Raw genomic sequence first — 6,861 nt, 5'->3', positions numbered from 1 at the left:
CCTTTTTTGTTGTCTTGTTTAATTTACAACTGAATATATAATTGTCATGCCATAGCCATAATGTCTAGTCTTATATCATAAGAATTTAAATATTTTATTTAAAAAATATATATATATAATATAAAAAACAATGCACTGTAATGAGTACAAAGTAAGTTTTTTTTCTCTTCTGTTTATTTTTTTTAGTTTGTATTAGCACAACACAGGCCAGCTAATCAATGTTAAATCACTTAAATGTATTAATTGTAATTGTATAGTCCAGGCTTCCCCTGCAATGCTAGTCCTCAAGAGCCGGAGTCCTGCAGGTTTTAGATGTTTCTGTCCTCCCAACACACATGATTCATATAATCAGTTTCTCAGCAAGCTCTGCAGAAGCCTGATAACATTCCTAATCTTTAGAATCAGGTGTGTTGGAGGACAGAAACATCTAAAACCTGCAGGACACTGGCCCTCGAGGACCAGGATTCGGGAAGCCTGGTATATAGTCAATCACAATTGTTTTTTTATTAATGACAAAAAAGAACCAGCAGGTGGCAGTGTTACTACGTGATAAGTATATAGCTAAACGATGCAGTTGGACCAATATGCTGCAAAGATTTATACAGTTAAGTATATACTGTAATTGGTGGGAGGATGATTTGTTTGGAAGGTGTAACTCACATTATGGTTGTAGGCTAGCGGGCTAGCTAGGAAGAAGCTACAGCGCGTAGCATGCCGCTGGAGCCTCAGCTCAAACTTTCGCTCCTTCAGCAAGACGATTAAGTTGGAACATATATAACTATACAAATTGTGAATAAAAACTGAATACAGTTATGTGGAAGTGCCAAATTTCTATATTTTGTTCAGAATAGAACATAGATGACAGGTCAAAAGTTTAATCTGAGAACATTTATCATTTTAAGGGAAAAATATGTTGATTGTAAATTTCATGGTGCCAACAAAAAGCAACAAAAGTTGGGACAGGTAGCAAATAGGGGCTGGAAAAGTCAATTGCACTTATAAAAAAAACAGCTGGAAGACCAGTTACCACTAATGAGGTTCATTGGCAACTTGATTGGGGTAAAAAAAAGAGCTTCTCGGAGTGGCAGTGTCTCTCAGAAGCGAAGATGGGTAGAGAATCACAAATTCCTCCAATGTTGCGCGGAAAGATAGTGGAGAAATATCAGAAAGGTGTTTACCAGCGAAAAATTGCAAAAACGTTGAAGTAATCATCAGCTATAGTGCATAACATCATCCAAAGATTCTGAAAATCTGGAACAATCTCTGTGTGTAAGGGTAAAGGCCAAAAAATCATACTGGATGCCCATGAACTTAAACGGCACTGCACCGCAAACAGGAATGCTTACTGTAAAGGAAATCACAGAATGGGCTCAGCAATACTTCCAGAAAACATTGTGGGTGAACACAATCCACCGTGTGCCAGCCGCCGTTGCCAGATGAAACTCTACAGTACAAAGAAGAAGCCATTTCTAAAGCAGACCAAGAAGCGCAGGCGTTTCTCTGGGCCAGGGGTTATTTAAAATGGAGTGTGGCAAAGTGGAAACCTGTTTTGTGGTCAGACGAATCACGATTCGAAGTTCTTTGTAGAAAAATGGGGCGCTATATCATACTGACTAAAGAGGACAAGGACAACCCAAGTTGTTATCAGCACTCAGTTTATAAGCCTGCATCTGTGATGGTATAGGGTTGCATGAGTGCGTGTGGCATGGGCAGCTTCCACATCTGGAAAGGCATCGTCAATGCACAAAGGTATATTCAGATTCGAGAACAACATATGCTCCCATGCAGGTATCATCACTTTCAGAGAAGATCTTGCATTTCTCAACACGATAATGCCAGACCACATGCAGCACCAATTACAACATCATCTGCGTAGGAAAAGGATCCGTCTGGGTATTGAAATGGCCAGCCTGCAGTCCACTTCTTTCACTTATAGAGCACATTTGGCGCATCATAAAGGAAAGGTGCAACAAAGAAAGCCCAAGACAAGAATCGGACAGCATTCCTATTTCTAAACTTGCAGATTGCCTCACAGTGGTGAAAATGGCCTTGTCCCAACTTTTTTTTTTAGATTTGTTGACACCATGGAATTTAAAATCAACATAGTTTTCCCTTAAAATGATACATTTTCTCAGTTTAAACTTTTGACCTGTTCTCTATGTTCTATTCTGAATACAATATTAAAAGTTGGCACTTACACATAATTGCATTCAGTTTTTATTCACAATTTGTATAGTGTCCCAACAATTTGTTGTTTTGTTTTGTAATCTAATTACGTAACGGCGGTACATGTATTCCGTTACTCCCCAAGCCTGATGGGAACTACAGTGGTGCCTTGAGATACAAATTAAATTTAGTCTGTGGCCACTGAAAACACTCTTATCTCAAATAAACTTTCACTAATGAAATAAATAGAAATGTCACTAACGTAAAGTTTGACTAACTGGTGTGTTGTATTGCATCTGATATCCAGCACTAACATATGGGGCTCCGGTTGGCGTGGCTCAAAGGCTGTGATGTTGCTCTGGCGTATATGTGGTTTCAAAAATTGCATGGACCCTTTGCACACAGTGGCGAATGACAAATACGCTCATTAGACACAACAATGTGAGAAGCGTGAATTGGCCTTCACGGCCACAGGCTGCTTTGTGTGGACACCGGCCTATTGGTCAACGTATGCTTTGTCTCATCAGGAGGGAGAGCAAGACTAGTAAGGCATTTTTTTTCTTTACTCAAAAGAGCAAAGAAATCATGAACATAACAGCCACTAAACATCAGACTGTTATTGTTTAAAAGAGGCTAGTATTGCCCCTCCAGATTAGCATTCAGTTAGCGGACTAAAAAGCTAAGCTACGTGGTTGTTTGAACACACAACATGTAATTCGCTTTGTTCTATGTTTACTTTGACATTCAACTATGAGTGGTGTTAAGTTATTAACATTGTTTTTCAGTTTCAATTTATATTTTAGCCGTTTTGGATTTAGTTATAGCAGTATGGCTCAATGAATAGAATTGTATTATCTGTCTCACTCTCAGAAGAAGGGCAACGGGTTTTTACATTTGCTATCTTGAAGGAAGTCTGGTACCGGTCTCTGTCGGAAGAGGGGAGGCACAGGCTGATTATTGTTTTTCTCTAATCTGATTTATAGCTATGGGAACTTGCAGAAGGGAGTAGAGAGGAATTCTCTTGTATTTATACCCATGGGAACAGAGTTGTAAACAAATGTACTGTGGGCTGATGGGAGGAGACTTTTCGTATTCACCCACTTTTCAATAAATAATGATGTGCCGGAGTGGACGACACACAATCTGATGGAACACGGCTTCAGTGTCGTCAGTTTTTGTCATCAGAAGCTTCTGATAATTATAATACCTTTGCAAAGGGACTTCTTCACCAGAATCTCACCATTCAGTTAATTGAACACGCAAAGAGTACAATACTTAATATTGTCTACTCTAACAGTGGCAACTTATTTACACATATTCAACTTACCGGTATATCAATTATTACTGGCTTGAAGAGTGGCCTTGCAAGAGGAGCAGCGCGAGATATTGCATTTGGCCTTGAGGATCATCTGGCATCCTTGTTTACTGTTTTTGCATGGGAAGCAGCGCGGGATGTTGCGTTTGGCCTTAAAGGCCATCTGGCTTCGTTATTTTTCTTGGGAACACAAGAGCACAGTATTTACTCAAGCTAATAACTAGTAATCAGACAAAGGAATCTTTTATATGCATGATTGTATTCATATAATGACAAGTAAGCATTTTGAAATATGCAAGGTTTTTATAATTTTTTATTGTGATGTTTTGATGTACCAAATATACCAAGGATATGTGAGACCTTGAAGCAAGGAAGTCCCAGGAAGGAATATCTAGTAACAGGACAGATAAGAAGAGACCTCTGTGGGTGGACCTCTCCCAGTAACTCCTTCTGTGGGTGCAGCCCCCCAGGATTTATAAGGTCGAAACAAGAATTGTAGACGCTTTCTCCTCCACCCCACTCTCCAATTGCACCAGAGATGGCTTATGCTAAAACTGAGGTAAGTTTAACATAGGAAAATTGGTCACTATTTGCAGCTGTGTAGCAACTTAGGACAGATAGATGACTGAACTGTGTTTTACATTGGAGACTTCTTAATTAGTTAGACTTGAGTCGGATAGGAGAACAACCCTAGACTAGCCAGGAAAGAAGCCATTAATTTAACCTCAATCTCCTATTATAGCCAAACTGCTTAAGTTTTATTAGACTATTGTGGATTTTAGCAAATTAGCTACTCGACTATTTCCACCCTTAAAAGGATTCCTTCCAACGTTTTTGCCATTTGAATTTATTGGGTTTTACACTTTCTCAACAAATGTAATTGGATTGTTTTACTCTTTAACACTATTGTATGATTCTGATTAGTGAAACAATTAAAATCCTACCGTTTGCTTATTTTATTTTACTATTTTTTTTAATCTTTTGTTATTATTTTTATTTTACTAATTTTTTTTGTCTTGTTTAATTTACAACATAATATATTATTTTCAAGCCATGGCCATAATGTTTATTTTTTTTTATTTTTTTTTTACTACTAGTGTTGCTCTGTAATAAGCACAAATATATAACGTAGGTCGATTGTATTTTATTGTATTTTTTGGCGTTACGGCAGACTTATATTTGTATTATAATATAGCTATTATCTTCATTTTATTCTTTTATTCTATTTATTTTTTTAGTTTGTCTTAGCACAACACAGGCCAGCTAATCAATGTTAAATCACTTAAATGTATTAATTTGAATTGTATAGTCCAGGCTTCCCCTGCAATGCTAGTCCTCTAGGCCGAAGTCCTGCAGGTTTGAGATGTTTCCGTCCTCCAAACACACCTGATTCATATAATCAGCTCAACAGCAAGCTCTGCAGACGCCTGATAACATTCCTAATCTTTAGAATCAGGTGTGTTGGAAGACAGAAACTTTTAAAACCTGCAGGGCACCGGCCCTCGAGGACCAGGATTCGGGAAGCCTGGTATATCATCAATCACAATTTTTTTATTTTATTAATGACACAAAAGAACCAGCAGGTGGCAGTGTTACTACGTGATAAGTATATAGCTAAACGATGCAGTTGGACCAAGATGCTGCAAAGATTTATACAGTTAAATATATACTGTATATAAAAAATATGTTTAGTCTGTCATCCCCGAGTAAAAAAAAAAAATGCTAGACAAAAGAAATGTATGCAACATATAGCATTGTAGAAATGTATGCTAATTTATGCTATATTATTTGCTCAGTCATCTCCCAACTGTCAGACTCCTCTCTTTAACATTGACTTGTTAACCACCCGAGTTCTTGAAGGACTACATGCTTAAAGCCAACTTTGCATTCTTAATTTACTCAAATCATACATAGCACTTAAACATCGTTTTCAAGGTCACAGCGAGCTGAAGACTATCTCAGCTGTCTTGTCTGACTAGTCAATTACCAGACTGATCATATTCACACCACCTGGCAATTGAGTATTCAATGAATATGCTGTACTGTGTTTTATTTATCATTATTATTATCATTATTATTATTATTATTATTATTATTATTATTATTATATTTAGTTATTAGTCACGTTATTATTTATTATAAGTAATATTATTTATTAGTTAGTTTCTGTAGTTAATTTACTGATTTCTCTAAAACTGATGGATGAAATTGAAAATGCTTGCCATATCATTTTCTTGATTAAAAATAAAATTTATAAACAAAAAAATAAAAAAATAAATACTGAGGGTGAGAGTGAAAAATGGGCAATCCCGGCCGGATGATTCCTTCAAATAGAAAAAAATACTGTACGTCATGCATTGAGTTATGGTCAGAATGGGAACTACAGTGATGCCCTGAAATATGAATTTAATTTGGTCTGTTTCCACTGAAAACACTCTTATCTCAAATAAACTTTCACTATAACACATGGGGCTCTGGTTGGCGTGGCTCAAAGGCTGTGACGTTGCTCTAGCGTATGTGTAGTTTCAAAAATTTGCCGTAGAGGAGTCTGCGTGGTCCCTTTGTACACAGGGGTGGATGACAAATACGCTCATCCATTAGACACAACAATGTGAGAATTGGCCTTGACAGGTTTCTGTTTGTGGACACCGGGAGTGAGTGGGGTAATTTGTGCCAAGGGGCAAGTTGTTCCACCCAGGTTATTTGGAAAATCATAGAAGAAGTTGGTAATGTGACCACAAATGTTTTGAAGAGACATCCATTTCACTCATCCGGAAACACATGGCTTGAGAGGTAAGCACATATAAGTAAAAAAAAATTTTTTTTTACGATCTTAAGTAAAATTTCTATGATTAAGTTTTTTTGATGGCTGTGTTTGAACAATTATAGACAACTTTGAAAACAGTTCACACACGTTTTAGTGCTTTAGTAAGCTACATCATGAGTCTATATGGTTAGCATGATGCTGGCTCAAAACAAATGGGGGATGCACCCCCCCCCCCCCCCCAATGGTGGGCTTGGGGTAATTTGTGCCAAAGGACCTGTGTTAAATTGTGTTCATGGCACAACTTCCCATAAATTATGATTATTTACTCTATATGATTTTATTGTTGTTGTAAACTGTATTCTTACATTTGAACACTAAAAGTATGCACCATTCTTAATTTTTGACCAAAATTCATCATGCCACCAGATACAAAAGGACAGATGGACAGGGAAGACCATACATCTGGTTGGAAAGGAGATAATAATCAGCAGGATGTCCATAAAAGAAATATAGGGATAGAAAGAAAATAAAAAAAAAAGCTCAGGCTTACCCTCCTAAGCACTCACCAAGTAACAAATCTTGTTGTTCTGCTCACTTGGGTTATGTGTCTTCA

The sequence above is a fragment of the Leptonotus elevatus genome, chromosome 11 (assembly GCF_054856555.1).
Source record: "Leptonotus elevatus isolate MCC_2025b chromosome 11, RoL_Lele_1.0, whole genome shotgun sequence".
In the NCBI taxonomy this organism is placed as follows: domain Eukaryota; kingdom Metazoa; phylum Chordata; class Actinopteri; order Syngnathiformes; family Syngnathidae; genus Leptonotus; species Leptonotus elevatus.
This window is presented reverse-complemented; position numbering follows the sequence as displayed.